Source organism: Cyanistes caeruleus, chromosome 35 (genome assembly GCF_971803275.1).
Source record: "Cyanistes caeruleus chromosome 35, bCyaCae1.hap1.1, whole genome shotgun sequence".
In the NCBI taxonomy this organism is placed as follows: Eukaryota; Metazoa; Chordata; class Aves; order Passeriformes; family Paridae; genus Cyanistes; species Cyanistes caeruleus.
This window is the reverse complement of record NC_141736.1, coordinates 1,415,067-1,430,707: the sequence shown is the minus strand read 5'-3', so window position 1 is coordinate 1,430,707 and position 15,641 is coordinate 1,415,067. Positions and strand designations below refer to the sequence as shown.

The 15,641-nt window shown below is 50.5% G+C and overlaps 1 protein-coding gene across 5 annotated transcripts in view; it reads right to left on the bottom strand.

Annotated features, from left to right (window-relative positions):
- The window catches only part of LOC111945000 (uncharacterized), a 55,366-nt gene extending 43,959 nt beyond the window's left edge, over window positions 1-11,407 (bottom strand). For 4 of the 5 annotated variants that reach the window (XR_015281446.1, XR_015281445.1, XR_015281447.1 and 1 more), the window contains exon 1: window positions 11,270-11,385. The gene's annotated coding sequence lies outside the window, so the exon portion shown is untranslated. Of the gene's footprint in view, window positions 1-11,269 lie in introns of all 5 variants that reach the window. The other variant, XM_086871393.1, reaches the window with a different exon arrangement.
- Between the last annotated feature and the right edge of the window lie 4,234 nt (window positions 11,408-15,641).

The window sequence follows — 15,641 nt, the reverse complement described above, 5'->3', positions numbered from 1 at the left end:
CAGGGAAAAAAATTCAAATGACCCCTCCCCCACAACTGGTCTGGGAAAGAAAAAAAGTTCTTTGGAGAGAAGTGAAAAAAGCTGTTTATTTAATAGAAATTGAATAATATTAAATAATAAAACTGTTCGCTTTTTGATGGGATGGCCAATCCAGGAAGAAAAGTCTTTTTTATGTGGTATAGCTTGGCTTGTTAAGGTTTTTTATCAGTTTTTCTGCAGCTGAAAAGTGCCAAGGTCCAGGCCCCAGTGGGTTACAGGCGTGAGCTCCCGGGGTTTGGCTGGGTGTTTTTCAGTTTAAAGCAGGTTTGCACAGATCCAGGAAAAAAAAGACAAAAAAAGTCCAGGGAACTCCTCTGCATCAGCTAGCTAAAACTAACTAAAAGCCAGAGAGAAGCTCTGTCCTGCAGTGTGTCCGTTCTGCAGACACCACTGTCCAGGACCGGGATGTGGGGGAATGTTTTCCTTTAACACAAACTGCGGCTTCCTCTTCCCCCCTTTTTGCTCACAGAGCCAGTCTTAAAGGTGCAGAACTTAATATATAACATAAACCAGACGATTGGGGATACCAGTATCATAAAATCACCCTAGGACAGCTGGTTTAGGCTGGACAATAGAAAGGAATTCTTCACAAAAAGGCTGATTGGGAATTGGAATGGGCTGGCCAAGGGGGAGGTGACAGAGTCACTGTGCCTCTCCAGTGACACTTAGTGGCACAGTCTGGGTGACAGGGTGGTATGAGGGCATTGCTTGGTCTTGATGATCTCAAAGGTCTTTTCCAACCATTTGGATTCTGCCATTCTGTGACCATTGGGACACTCTGGGGAAGCAAAGGGCTGTTGTGACACTGTGGGGCCTCACGGAACTGACAGGATCACAGTGACCCTGTGCAGCCCCATAGAACCAGGGGTCCATTGTGGTGCTGTGGGGCCAAATGGAACCAAGGGGCCTTTGTGATACCGGGGCCTCATGGAATCAAGGACCCATTGTGACACTGCAGGAGCTGGTGTGACCTAGGGTCCATGGTGACACTGCACAACCAAGGAAAACATTGTGGCACTGCACCACACAGTGGCCTCATGCAGCCAAGGGGCCACGGTGACACTACAGGGCCTCAAAGAATCCAGAAGAGCGCTGTGACACTGTGTGGCCTGGCTCTGAGCCAGAAACCAGTGGGTGGCAGAGACTGCTGAAGGGCTTCACATTGTCAGAGCTAAAGTGTCCAGTATCAAGGAACAACTTCAGTTTACCGAAGTCCCAGCACCCACATTCCATTCCCTCATTTCAAGCTGAAAGCAGAGCTCCACTTTTGACTCTGCTTTTTAATAATTAATGTAAAAATTCAATAAAATTCCCTTAGAAAGACCCCACGAAGGTTCACATTGTGAGAGCTCACTCGAGGCAGCCCTAATTCCTGCCCTGGTTCAGTCCCTGTCAAGCCCACTGTGGTATCCAGCTGCTTTGCTCCAGCTCCCCCAAAATCACCATGAATTCCACTGAACCAAAATGAATCCAAGTCCTTGTGGGTCAGGGCAGGGAGTCACTCAGGGATCACCATCATGGGCACAACAGCCCAACATGGGGAAATGAACTGAACTTAGGACTGAGCAAATCAGAACAGGAGAATGAGGATTAAAATCAATCTTAAGAAACACCTCCTCCTGCTCCTGAACTTTTCTGTCCAGGCTGCTGCTCACAGGGCATGGAGAGGGGCCCGGCCGTGTCCCTCAAAACCTCCCTGGGAATCGCCCCAGAGCCCTCAGCCTTCCGTGTGCCCATGCTCGGGGCCTCTTGTCCCTCCCAGTGGCTCCCGTGGCTCTCCCAGTTCGTCCCAGCCTCTCCCAGTCCATGCCGGTCACTCCCAGCAACCCCACCTGTCCATCTCGACCCCTGCGTGGATTTGACGCCCATCAGACAATCAGAGCCCGGCTCACAGATAACTCATCAGTTGCCAGGCAGATCCAAAGAGCCGAGTGTCCGCACTGGACTCGGCTTCCCAGTGCCCTGCGCTTCATTCCCAGTCCCTCCCAGTGCCACCACAGTCCCGCTCAGAGGCCCCCGAGTCCCTCCCACTCCTTCTTAGCCCATTGCCATTCCACTTCCAGTCCATTCCCAGTTCATTTTCACTTCACTCCCAGACCTCCACCCTCTTATCTGGCCCCGCATCCACTCCCATCTCTTCCAGTGCCACCCCAGTCCATTCCCACTCCCTGCCAGTCCATTCCCAGTCCCTCTCAATACCAAACCACTCCTCTCCTCTCTCTCCCACTGCCCCCCCGGCTGATCCCAGTGTGTCCCCGCTCTCTCCCAGTGCCCCCATCGTTTCCATCTCGCTGGTGCCCTTTAACTCCCAGCCCGGCCCTGGCCACCTCCTCTGCTCCGGGATGGATTTCTACCCTGCCAAGATCCAGCTGAGCTGGTCCGAGGGCCAGCAGGAGCTCTCAGGGCACGTGGTGGCCACTGCCGTGACCACAACAAGGACTGGACCCAGCAGCTCCCGGTGCTGCTGGAAACCGCCCCCGGCGCGGGGTCAGCTCCAGCTGCCAGGTGGAGCACGTCAGCCTGGAGCACCCCCTGAGCCGGCACTGGGGCACGGCACGGCCCCCACAGCACCAGGGGCAGCAGGGGAGGCACCGGGGAGCCTGGGAGGGGATTGGGGTCTGCTGGGTGTAACTGGGACGGAGTTTGAGATACACTGGTTTAAGCTGGGAGAGGGGTTTGGGGGTCTAGGATGGCTGAGAAGGGTTTTGAAAGATGTTAGGGAGGGTGGGATGGGGTTCCAGGGATCCTGGTGGACACTGGGAGGAATTTTGGGGGTGCTGGGTGTAACTGGGAGGGATCTGAGTGAGCCAGGAGGGGCTGGAAGGAGACTGGGCCTGGAAAAGCAAGGGTTTGGATGAGGTTCTTTGTACTTGGAAGAGTCTGGGAGGGGTCATGGTGAGTCCTGATGGGACTGGGAAGGGACTGGGAGAGGGTTTGGGGGTCCTGGGGCAGTGGGGGGGCAACTGGGAGGGGGCTGTGGGATTCTGAGAGGAACAGGAGGGGCTTTGGTGGATCCTGGGGAGGCTGGTTTTATAGATACATATCATATTGTTGGCTTTTCGCAAATGTTAAAATTAATGTTATGTGTATAAGAATACAACAAATTTTTGTTGTATGAATATAGTTTTCTTTATTTCTGTTATTGAGGAAACTTAGAAATAGTAGTATAATACATATATGTTAGGCTATGGCATAGTATTAAAATAAAAACTGCTTTTATTTGTATAACCCAAAGACTGAGAAAAAATAGCTAGAGAACCCCTGCATTCATAAACTATCTTATCCAGATGAAGACAGCAGTGACCAGAACTCTGGGGGGAGGAATTTATTGCATTTCTGGTATCAGGGAATGTAAATCTTGATGGCACCAAGACTGATCTATTGGGAAGGGAGCAAGAGAAAACTAAACAGAAGAACACCAAAGATCCTAAGAAAAATGTATGAATATGTATGAGAATTTATGGATATGTAGTAGGATTCTGTTTTTAAGGGACAGTCCTTTGTTAGTAAGGGGTGCTCTCTTGGCTGAATGCAGAGACACCCAGCCATATCTGTGTACTTTATTTTTATCTCCTAATTGTCTTTTTATTAAACCTTTTAAATTTTATAAGAAATATGTGAACCTTGTTTTTCACACTGGGAAGGGACTGAGAGGAGGTTTCAGGGGGTCCTGGATGGGTTGGGGGCAACTGGGAGGATGCCTGGAGTGTTTGTGAGAGGTCTGGGGGGTCATGACTCCTGCAGACCCCCCAGAGATGCTGCTGGACCCTGGCCGCGGCAAGAAGCTCATGGGGATCAGGGGCTCCATATTGGGCTTTGTGTTCCTGGTGCTGGGGCTCGGCTTTTGCCTGCAAAGGAAGGTTGGGGGGGGGTCCTGGGGGCCGTGTCCCCCCTCCCCCCGAGTATGTGTGCTCCCCCTGGGGCCCCCAGCCCAGTGTCACCCCCTTTTCTCTGCCCACAGAGTTCCTGAGCCACCAGCAGCCGCAGCCGCTCCCCATGGCCTTGGGCTGGGCCAGGCCCCCTGCTCTGTACCCGTGATGATTTTGGGGGGGGTCTCATGTCCCCCCAGCCCTGCTGTCACTTTGCCCCCACCATGCTGCTCCCAGTGTTCCCAATAAAGCTTCCCAGTTCTCTCCGGTCCCATTTATGGGGGGCAGTGGGGAGGGACTTGGGGAGACCCAGGGGGGCCGTGACTGGGGGGCGGGGGCAGAACGTGTGTCCCCACCTGTGTCACCCAGTTCTGGAGGTCCTTGGGAGGCACCTGAACCCCAGCATGGCACCCAGCAAACCCCAAAAAACGCCAGGACCCCCCAAGGCTGTCAGGGAAATTTGGGGAGGGAGCACGTGGGGGGCACCCAGTCCGGGCCAACAGCCCAGCGCTACCCCAGCCTGACCTGCCCCAGCTCCATCCTGGCTCCTCCTGTGGGATGCAACTGCGATGGGAAAAGGAGGGGACAAGGGCGGGCGCCCAGTCCGGGTGGGGAGCAGGACAAGGAATGGAGGAAGAGTAGGGCAGAGGAAGGAAAGGGAGAAGGGCCGGAGAGGACAAGGAGGAGGGATAAAGAAGGAAGAGGAGTGGGACTCGTACCAACCCAATTTGGGGGGTTCCAGTCCCCCCTTTCCCCACTAAAGAGTTTCCACTGTTGCCAGTGCTTGGGTCTGGGGGTTCCAAGGCCCTCCTCCTCAGTCTAGGGATCACATCCCCCCTTTCACTCAATTCTGGCACCTCCTAGCAGCTCTTTCCTGGGAGGAATCCCCCAGTTTGGGGATTTTTGGGGTGCAGTTCTGCAGGGAGACAGCTCTGTCTGGCTTTCCCCTCCCTGGTGTGGCCTCTCAGCTGCCCTCCACACCCTGGGGGTGCTGGGATTTCCCCACTGGGCACAAGGACTTTCCTTCCCTTCCAGGAGCCCAATGCCCAGCTGGGGCTCCAGGCCAGGGGGTCCTTGAGCAGCTGCCCCAGAACCTCTGCCACGGTCTCCCAGCGCAGCTGCAGCCGCTCAGCCTGGGCTCCCCAAAGCCCTCAGCAAGCTCCAAGTCCCTGCCAGGAACCCTCAACTCCCTCAAACCCAGCATCCCCCACAGCCCCTGCAAGTTCCCCCCTGGCACCGGCCATGGCCATGTCCCCACATGTCACTGGCCATGTCTATGTCCCACAGTGTCTATGTCCCTCAATGCCCCCACTCATTCTTAGTTCATTGTCTTTATTTTTACCCCAATTTCAGGTGTTTTCAAAGGATGAAGAGAAATGAGAGGCAAATCAAGGCCAAAAGGATTTCCATGTCTGTGCTGACTGAGGATCCCCATGTTTGGGTGGGAGGGAAGAATCCTTTATGGAGGGGTTTCCACCCCACTGTCTCCAAAATCTCAGTCTTTGCCCTGATCCATCAACATTTAGCTGAGGAAAACACCCTTGGGGAATAGGAAATCAAAATGTGCAATCACTGAGGTTGGAAAAGACCTCCAAGACCATCCACTATTCCTTGATGCCACCAGAAGATAGGATTGAGTGAAAAAGGTTTTCTGGCACTGAAAAATCAACAAATCTGCTCTCCCCAAGGAATTCCCATTCTCAGTTAGCGTCCTGATGGATATTCCTGCCCCTGCATTCATCCAGGTGCCAACAGAGAGCCAGGAAGATGTGGAGCCTCCAGCTACGTGTCTTCCCAACATGGATCACCAGGACCATGGATCACCAGGGCTCTGCCCAACAGAGGTCACTGAGCATCATCCAACGCCAATCCTTCCATGGGTAATGGTGCTGGAGCAGCACACGAAGCTCTTCCCACACTTCCTGCAGGGCTTCCCTTAGTGGTGCCTCTATTCATGTTGGGTCAAGTGAAAGCTCTGGGTGAAGCTCTTCCCACACTCACGACACTCATAGGGCCTCTCCCCAGGGGGGATGCACTGTTGTTTTCTCAGGTCAGAGCTCCACCCATAGCTCTTCCCACATTCCAAGCAGGTATAGGGTTGTTCCCCTGTACCGATCACCTGGTGCCTGATCAGGGCCCAGCTTTCTCTGTAGCTCCTCCCACATTCCCCACACTCATACAGCTTTCCCCCATTGTAGATCCTCTAATGCTGCATCAGGTGGCCCTTCTGGCTGAAGCTCATCCCACATTCTCCACACTCATAGGGCTTTTCCCCAGTGTGGATCACCTGGTGCTGGATCAATTTGGAGCTGTAGCTGAAACCCTTCCCACATTCCAAGCACTTGTGGCACTTCTCCCCGACCTGAGCCTTCTCCCCCAGCTCTGAGCTCTGGCTGGATCTCCGGACGCCTTCCTAGACCGGGGGGGGGCATTTCCTCCCTATAGCTCTCTGGGCTGGGTTTGCAGGCCCTCCTGGTCTGGCATGTCCAAGGATTTTCCTCCTCTTCCATCCAGACACTACTTGGGAATGAAAAATCCTGGTTTGGAGGAAAAAGCAAGAGGAGAGCACCTTCGTCTGGGGGTTCCTCCTTGTCCAAGTTCATCTCAGGAAGTCATTGGGTGTCATTCCGATTGGGAACGGCTATAAAGAACGACAATTGGGCATGTTGTGTCTGTAAAAACCTCCAAACCACCAAAATTCAGACCAAACATCCTCCAAACATCAAGACACAGATCAGAAACTCACCAAACATCAAGATTCAGACCAAATTTCTTCCAAAATTGAAAGATTCAGCCCACGCAAAAAAATCAAAGCACCAATATTTAGCCCAATAAAGCTCAGAAACACCAAGATTCAGCTCTGTGAAAATCATGGATCCCACTCCCCGGTCACCTGCTGCATGTGGGGGGGCTGCAGATACAGGAAGGGCTGGAACCTTGTGGTGCTGCCTCTTTCTGCTCTTCCTCCTCCTCCTCCTGTGTCCCTACTCTTCCTCACACTCCTGGTCCTGCTGTTCCTCCTTCTGCACAATCTCACCTTCTCCTCCCATGATCACTGGTTGACCATTTTGTTCTTCAACCCTGCTTCCCCTTCCCTTCCCCTCCTGCCCCCAGGCCCAGCACCCACTGCCAGCTCCCTCTTCCCACTCCAGTCCCACAGCATCCCTCTGCAGGGGCAGGGATGGAGCTGGGCCAGCTCAGTCTGGGGCAGCACTGGGCTCTTGGCCGCTTCCATCCACACTTGCTCCCCACTGCAGCCACTCCGTGCGGGGGAGCCTGGCCTTGGCGCTCCCCTTTCCCCAAATTTCCCTTGCAGGGGGCACTGGGGCCCAGGGGGGTGCAGGTGGGCTCCAGGTGGGGAACGCTGCGGGTCTGCCTGGACACTGGTGTTGCTGTGTGGATGAAATGATTTCTATTGCACGTCCTGGCGAGAACAAAGTAATGCCTTGATTTTATGTTGTTGGAGAGTTTTTACTCTTCCCGCAGTTTTTGGTGGCAAGATTACACCATTAGAATGTTTTTTCTTCATAATCCTACTTTTATATTGTCAGTTCGGTTTGGGCCAGGGGTGTGAGAATCAATTTTCATTCTTAGGAGAAGAAATAGAAAAAATGTTCATTGCTTTGGACTCTTTGTCCATGTGTTTGTGTGACTTAGAAATTAAAAAATTTTGGTATGGGTTTTGCAGTGCTCACCTTTAAGCTGCAATTGCAAAATGGGAAGAGCTTTAAAGATGACCCTTTAACTGATAAACAGTAATAGAATACTGTTCAAAAAAAACCCCAAAACCCTAGCTTTTGGAGGGGGCAACATGTGAGTCACAGGATGGTGCCCTGGAAGAGAAGCTTCCTTCAAGGCAGCCAGGAGATGAGCTTTAGAAATGCAAATTAACACTACTGGGGCAAAGTGTGGACCATGCACCAGGGGCTTCTTGGATGGGGGAGGAACTGATACAGGAAACACATATGTATATGAAAATTCAGAATATCAGAAGCATGTAATGTGCTTCAGCAGGTAGAGAGTGAGAGGAATGACGGGTTTGTCTTTACAAACAAGCTGTGGATCTGCTGATAAGATGCAGCTATCAGTGAGAGACAACAGAAACAATGGAATGGATTCCACTAAAAGATCAAAGAGGCAGTGAAAGAACACTATGAATTCCATAAAAGTTAAGAATTAAGAAGGGATTATGCATTTGGGGGAGGTGGGGGGAAGGTATCGCAGGTATCAGGTATTCTGGGAAGTCTGTACCTCTCAAGTGCCTCAGCCTATGGGGAAAGAGAGAAGGGACAAGCAGCCAGGAATTAAGATAAAAAGGAGCCTGCGCCCTCCAAAAATTTGAGAGACCCCAGGGGAATGCCCCATGGCCTCTCTCCCTTTATTCAAATAAAGTAAAAGGACTCCTCTGTCTCCTTTTTGGACATAAAACTCTGGCGTTTGTGGATTAATTTTCCTGATAAGACGAAACAAAAATACAGCTTATTTAACAATTTTGTAAAAGGGAGAAACAACTTGTAACAGCACACAAAGGAATTTAGTTGCTAGGTGAAGACCATAAAGCTAAGATGTATATTGTGAAAACTCAGTGAAGCAAGACTTAGGTATTGTGAAAACCCAAAAAGGCAGAACCTGTGGCTTAAGAAGTCAGCAAGAACCAGACTCCTGGTTTTGACCAGGACAAACTGACCCAGGAGTTAGCTGAGCCTCCACTGCACCTGCCCAGAGATGGGACTCAATCAGAAAACACTGACAAAGATGTCTTGACTTCATCACAGACCTCTCTGCCCATGAGACCACCTGGAGGTGCAGCACCACACAAGACTCATTATAATATGATAAGCAATGAGGCAGAGAATGGCCAGGGAATGGGCGGGCAGGGAGGTGTGGGCTGGTGGGATCAGTGTGTATTTAAAGCTGAAGCTTGTCTCCACCAGGCACGCATGTATGGTGGAGAATTCCCTATGCCTCCCAGCAGGAAATAAAACATTCTAGCTTTGCAATTTTAATTGCAAAGTCATTACTCCGCAACACAGAATTGGGCTGATTCCCTCTGCCCCTCAACCCAAGCTCTGCCTTCTGACACAAGTGGAATTTGCACAGCTAAAGGCAGAGCCAACAGTGAGGATACCTCACTCTGCAATAGAAATTGGTTAAGCTGGAAACAGCAAATGGAGAATGTTGTGAAAACTTCAGTAAAACAAGTGGAAGGAATCATCCCTCTCCACACTCCAACCTGCGCTGTCACTGTCTATGTTATATAGCATGTATCAGACCACTGCAGAGATCTGTTTCTCCTGTCACAAGTTCAGGGAAATCAGCTGGGAATCCAAGTACTTGATGCTTTAATTAGAGAAATGGGTCAACTGATGCAGCCCTGCCTGAAGGGAGCACCCAAAAATGGGGAAAAGATGAACGGCCACCAGAACAAATCCTGCAACACCATGGACCAACCCCAGGGAACCCTAACAAATTCGTATCAGGAGCCAGAGAACTAATTTATCATTTCCATGGCATAATTAGATTACAGGATGTCCTCAAAACAATACCCAGACAGACAGTTCCAGCTCCTGACCTTCCTGTCAACCAATCCACCCAGAAGAGGAACACAACATTTCACCATGAGATGGGATCAGATTATCTTTTAGCAGAAAAAGGAGGGGTTTGAGGAAAGTTAAATGACTCAAACTGCTGTTGGCAAATAGATCACAAAGGAAAAGTGATAAAACAGATAACAAAGGATATAAGAAAAAAGCTCATGTGTCAGTCCAAACGTGGAAAGGATGGGAATGGAACACATCTCCATGTCTTCCTGGCAGACCATGGGTTAAACAAATGCTGTTTCTCCTCTTATATTCTACTCTCATCTTTTCACCATGCACAACACCTTGCTGAGTACAGCTCCTTCAGCAGGTGAGCAAGGGGATGCAGGGGGCAGCCAGGCCTCCTGAGCCAGAAACGGCTACAAAAGGACAACAAATGAGGTCACTGAGAGCAATCCCAAAATCAAAGAAGACCCCGGAAGAAAAAAAAGATTGAATGAGTGAATCTGCTTGAAGTTAGGGCCAGAGACTTGCACATAAGGAAGCAATGGAAAAAAAGCATCAGTTTCAGAAAATGTTACTAATTGACAAGGACTGCTGCTCAGATAAAGTCCCGCTAAATTCCTGAACTTACAGAAGAACAAAGACTTTGAACAGAGCAATCAATATCGGACGTTGTACAAAAGTGGGGGGTACATATTAAGCGGGACATGCAATAAGCGGATCGGGAAGGCTGAACCTTCCAAGCACCTCCGCCAGTGGGGAAAGGGAGAGGGATATGCGGCCCAGAAAATTAGAACAAAAACGGGGCTGCGTTCCCCAGTGTTAAGAATAATTAGGAGATTGTTACCATGTTACTGTTTGTAAACCCCTTACTTACCTTGTACCCCTGTCCCAAATTGCTGTACCCCGTGTTTCTTCCTTGTTCAGCCAGGCCCTGCCCCCACTGCTCCTAGACTCCCACATGCCAACACTGTACCCCTGCCCCAAGTTGCTGTACCTTGTTCAGTTGGGCCCTGAGGAGGAGGATGACATAAGGACTTTTATGTAAACGAGAGAAACCAGAGACTTATGGGACGCACACAGACTAGAAAAAACCCTGAGACAACGAGCCACACTAAAAGGAAGGAATAAAAACAGTACCATCAAACGAGGAAGACCCAGGAGTCCCCTGACTTCCCTCCAGAGGCCGACATAACCAGGAAGGACTCAACTAGGATGACACCCTAGACTACGAGGCCCAGAGAACGAGTCTTCCCCGGGACTCCCGTGAGGAAAGAAGGCCCAGCTCTGCCCTAGTGACAAAACTGCACGGATCCTCCTCTTCTGCGGTGTCCAGTGGGAGCAGTGGCAGTGGTGTGCACGACCCCTGGGTCCCCCACCCCAGAGCTGTCCTGTTTAATAAAGGCCTTTTTAAAAGGAGCTGGTCTCCTGGCCTGTTCATCACATCCAGCAAACGGAGGGACCGCATGGCAAATGCCACATGGCCTCTCCCTTTGGGCAGCAATGAAGTCACTTTCACACCACTCCTCTGGCTCCTTTGGGGACACAAACCTCTGGCGCCGGGAATTTTCCATCCCAGCCCCGGGCCCAGCGCAGCCACCTCCGGGCTACCGACACGAACCGGGACGAGCCAGCGCTGCTCCGGCACCGGCTCCTGCCGAGGCCCCAGCGGGAAGGAGACCGCGGGCAGCCGCTCCCGCAGCGCCCTCACGCCAGGGCCAACACGGGCCGGCCACGGCACAACCCGCCACAGCCCCTTGCCGCCCCCTCCGCTCGCAGCGAGCCCCGAGCCCCCGCAGAACCGAGCGCGGCTCCCACCTGCGATGGCTGGGGCCGCCTCCGAGCTCCGCCGCCGCCTCACCGAGCTCCGGCCGCTGCCGCCGCTGCCGGGCCCGCACAGACGCTCCGGCAATGGCGGCTCTCCTGCCCCACGGCCGCCCTGGGGGCGCCAGCGGGGCCGGGCTTGTCTCCGCTCTGCCCAATCAGCGCGCGCCAGCACCACGAGTGACGGTAGCAGCAGCCAATCGCAGCCAGCGGCGGGCTCTGCACACGGCACAGCCCCGCCCCGCGCGCTCCGCGTCCCCCAGGCTGTGTGAGGGGAAATCCGGAGATGAGGAATAGGCCTGGAACGGGCCCGGCCCGAGCCGCCATGGAACTCAGAACACAAACAAAGCTCTCTGCAGCTCCCGGCCCGCCTGTCCCAGCCCTGGGTGTTCGGTGGCTCCGGCTCAGCGGGAAGCCCTGGAGCCTCACTTCTCCCACCTCTAATTAGGAGCATCAGTGCATTGCTCGAATTTCCCCAAAAAGGGAAAACTGCCCCAAACCCCTGTGGATGAGTTGGGGAGGAGAGAGATTTCTGGCAGAAAACTCCAAAAACTCAGAGGAGGATAATGAGAAGTTAAGGAAGACTCTTAAATCCAGTTTCCCCCTGAAACAGAGAAATTAAGAATTAGGAATCTTTTATAAAATTGCTTTGCATAAAAGAAGGGGCTACAAAACCCGTGTGAAATGCTGACTGCTCTCATAATAGCAGGAAGAGAATAAAGACTATAGGATGAGATAAGGAGCTGGAATACATAAACAGGATACAAGCCTAAATGCACCACAGAATGAGTGGTTTCCTTGGATTCTTTTTGATGTAAATTAAAGGGCCAGGAGACATTCTGCTCCCTTTAATAAGCCTTTATTAGATAGAACTAGGCCTAGAGGTGGGGGCTCCGGGTGCGTGCCGCCGCCGCTGCTCCCCGTGGTTGGCGTCGAGGAGGAGGACCACACAGGCCTGTCGGGCAGGACTGGAGCCTCCATCCTCACCAGGATTGCCCAGAGACTCTGTCTTAGGCTCAAAAGTCCAGGGATATCTTCCCTCTCAAGTCCTGCTCAGGTCATGGTGACCAGCTTGCTGGACCAAGATCGGCACCCCCAGCCTCCCCAGGTCCCTGCTGCCTCCACAGTGTGGTCCTCCAGATCTTCCCCGAGAGTGGTTCATCGTCCAGGGCTGTCTTCGTTCCCAGGTGGTAATATGATTTTAATATGCACCCATGTACAAGTCTTTATGGGAAATGTGGAAGTTTGTCCTGGGTAGCAGCAGCTGAATTACCCAATGGGTTGGAAGGGAATAAGGGGTAGGGGTACAAATGCAAGGATAAAACAAGTTAAGAACATCCTAACAATGAACCCTTTTGGGGCTTACAACACCAAACCCCTTAACCAGGGACCTAAACTGGGATTGGAACAAGAACATATAATTTGAACATTGGGGTTTTTATTTATAACATTTTGGACCCTTAAGCCAGAGGAAATGGAAAGAGGGGGGGTGTTATAAATTGGCATGACAAACTAAAAGGGACAATTTTAAATAGAATATAAAAGCCAATTTTTATCAATCCAGCAAGCAGTAAAGCAAGCAAAAACCCAGCTGGGGGCGAGCCGGAGGACACTTGCTCTTAAGTGTCCCGCACACGGCGCACGCCTTGGCTGAGGAGGTTCCCTTTTTTGTACACTCCCTGCATCTGTGTCTTCCTGGATCGCATCAGCGCCTTCACCTCCTGTTGCTAGAGGGTCTTCTTCTGCTTCTCAGTGGTCGTGGGTAGCGTCTTCAGTCTTGTGATCAGGTGTTGGTTTTAAAATTATTAACCAACTCCCCCTTCTTAAGCAACCCCCCTTTCTTGCTCGTGCAGCTGAATACTGTGGATTTTACCTTTTCTGCAGCTGCAGTAGTTTCTTCTTTATGCAAAAGGGTGTTTGTGGTTAGGCATTTTTACAGTGTTAACTCTTAAAACAGCTTTAACAATCATATTATATTGAACAACTATATTAAATTTGATTAACAAACAATAATAATTGATTACAGGGGGGTCAAAAGAACTGAAGGAGACAAGGTAGAAAGTTCACCTGAAGGAAAAATGCTGGCTTCAGCCCCAAAGATCCCTAGAAGACCACCAGAGTGACCAACAAGGAGCAGTGCACAGCTGCAAATAGGCATGGAACTAATTTTAATACAAATTGGGGACGGGCGGGGTTAGCAAATGAATGTGTATTAGGTGTACTGTGTAATCTTACTTTGTAGAGAATAAAAAGGGAGAAACAAGTCTCCAAGGTGTGCATGCACTCCAAGGTGCATGCCTTTGGAGGGGATATCCCCCATGCACCTCAGCGCTGAATAAATTCATACCTACTCTTATAATTACTCTGCAAGTTATAGAGTCCTTTCTATCCACATATCATTTTGGCGAGCCAGCCAAGAGGGTCTCTGTCTGCCTGCGGGAGCGGCCAAGGAATGGATTCCCTGGCGCGCCCCTAGGACTTTTCCGGGAGGGACCCCGAGCCTCGGTTCACTCACCGCAGGGACAGACAACCTGCTGACCTGTGGATAAAGGTATGAATTAAATATCAAAGGAAGGGCTGCTGGTAAACCAAACAGAGATGTCTGTCATACAGCACAGTCACGGTGGGCTTGCAAGCAGCCGGCCAGGAGGGGCTGGAGACAGAAGGAAAGTGTTAAAAATGCAACGGCAAAATATGATTAATATAGACAACAATTTATTATAAAACAATTCAATCACAAACGGGAGAAAATAAAAACCACAATAAAATAGATCAGCGCAGCGCTGGGTGGACAGGGGTCTATACCCAGAGGTACAGATTTATCCAAATCCACACGGAGGGTAGAATGTCCAGGGTTTTTATAGGGGTTTTGTGTCCTGAGGTCAAAATTCCAAGCAGGCACCATTCACCAAAGGTCCTTGATTGTTGGGTGAATGGATTTCCTGGCACTGGAGAATAGAGTTAACATTTGTCCAGGCAGAGTCTCCTCATATGTAAAGAGATTCTTGCTTTCATTTTGGTTCGGGCCATCAGGATGGAGTAGTGGGATCCGGGTTGGAGCCGATGAATATCTCGGTTGGGCTGTCCGACGATGGGCATCTCCTCCGAGCTCGTTCCTTTGTCAACCTGATTGCTTCCCCAACAGTGGTCGGCCAGGTGGGATGTTCAGGTCCGGAGATGGGTATCTCCTCCGAGCTTGTTCCTTTGTTAGCTTGATGGCCCGTGTCCTGCCCATTCTTTTCGGTTGATGGGCGCCGGCTAGGATCTTTATCGGGGTTTCTTGTATTGTTATCTCCTGAATGGGAATTCGGGACTAGATCTGGGAAAAGACTTTCTGGCCACACTGTATTTTATATTTTCTCATGTTATTATAAGTTCAGATATATTTATTTAGGTCTTTACGAATTTTTATTCATAACTATATTAATTACAGTCCCCCGCCTAATATTTCATTACATTAAAAATTCGTGTCATTTTATCTAATTTTACGGAAGAAGGACTATATGTAATTTTATTCACATTCGTTTTCTTCTCAGTCCGTTAGCGAATTCCCACAATATTCTTGAGACAGGTTATGTTTATTTTCAAAATCCTTTAACGCTTTAATTGCGTTTTTGTTTTCTTTTTCCTCCTCTAATTTCATTAGTTTGGAAAGGGAAGTAGGTTTCCCTTGTGCCTTTTCAGGATCGATTGGAAGGGCGGCAATCTGCATTCCTTGTACAACAGACTGAATTAGTCTGATGAAGCAAGGAATTAAGCAGGGAAGAAAAATGATTCCGGCAATTGAACAGACTATGAAGAATACTAACTTCTTCCACCAAGCTCCTTGCCCGAATATTTGGTCCCACCAGGAGGCTTGTAGGATTCAGTTCCATTTTTGGACTGGTGCATGTGCTACTTTCTTTATTTCAGCAGCCAATCCTTTTATTGTTTCCCCGTAATCGTCTATTTCCATACAGCACTCGGATTCATTGTATTTACCGCACACTCCTCCCTCCTCGGCTAGCAGATAATCGAGAGCTAATCGGTTTTGATACACAAAAGCTCTCATTGGCGAATGTTGTTTTGCTAGGAGTTCCAGGGCTTCTGAAGTGTGATTAGAAACTACCTCTACCACTGCTTTTATCACCTCAACTGATAAGTCAGTTGAGGAGATAAATGGGGGTTCTGTAACCCCAGCTGCCGTCATTTGCCCACGTAGCGGGCCCATAATACTGAATAATCTTTTCGGCAGGCCATTCTTCCTCCTTCCATTTATGGTTGCCTCCCGCCAGTGGTAATTCCCATTTCAATTCCCTCGTTTGTCTAGCTAATGTTTCAAAGAGGGGAGCTCCCAAAGACTTACTCTCGTCTTTGGGCAAAGTAA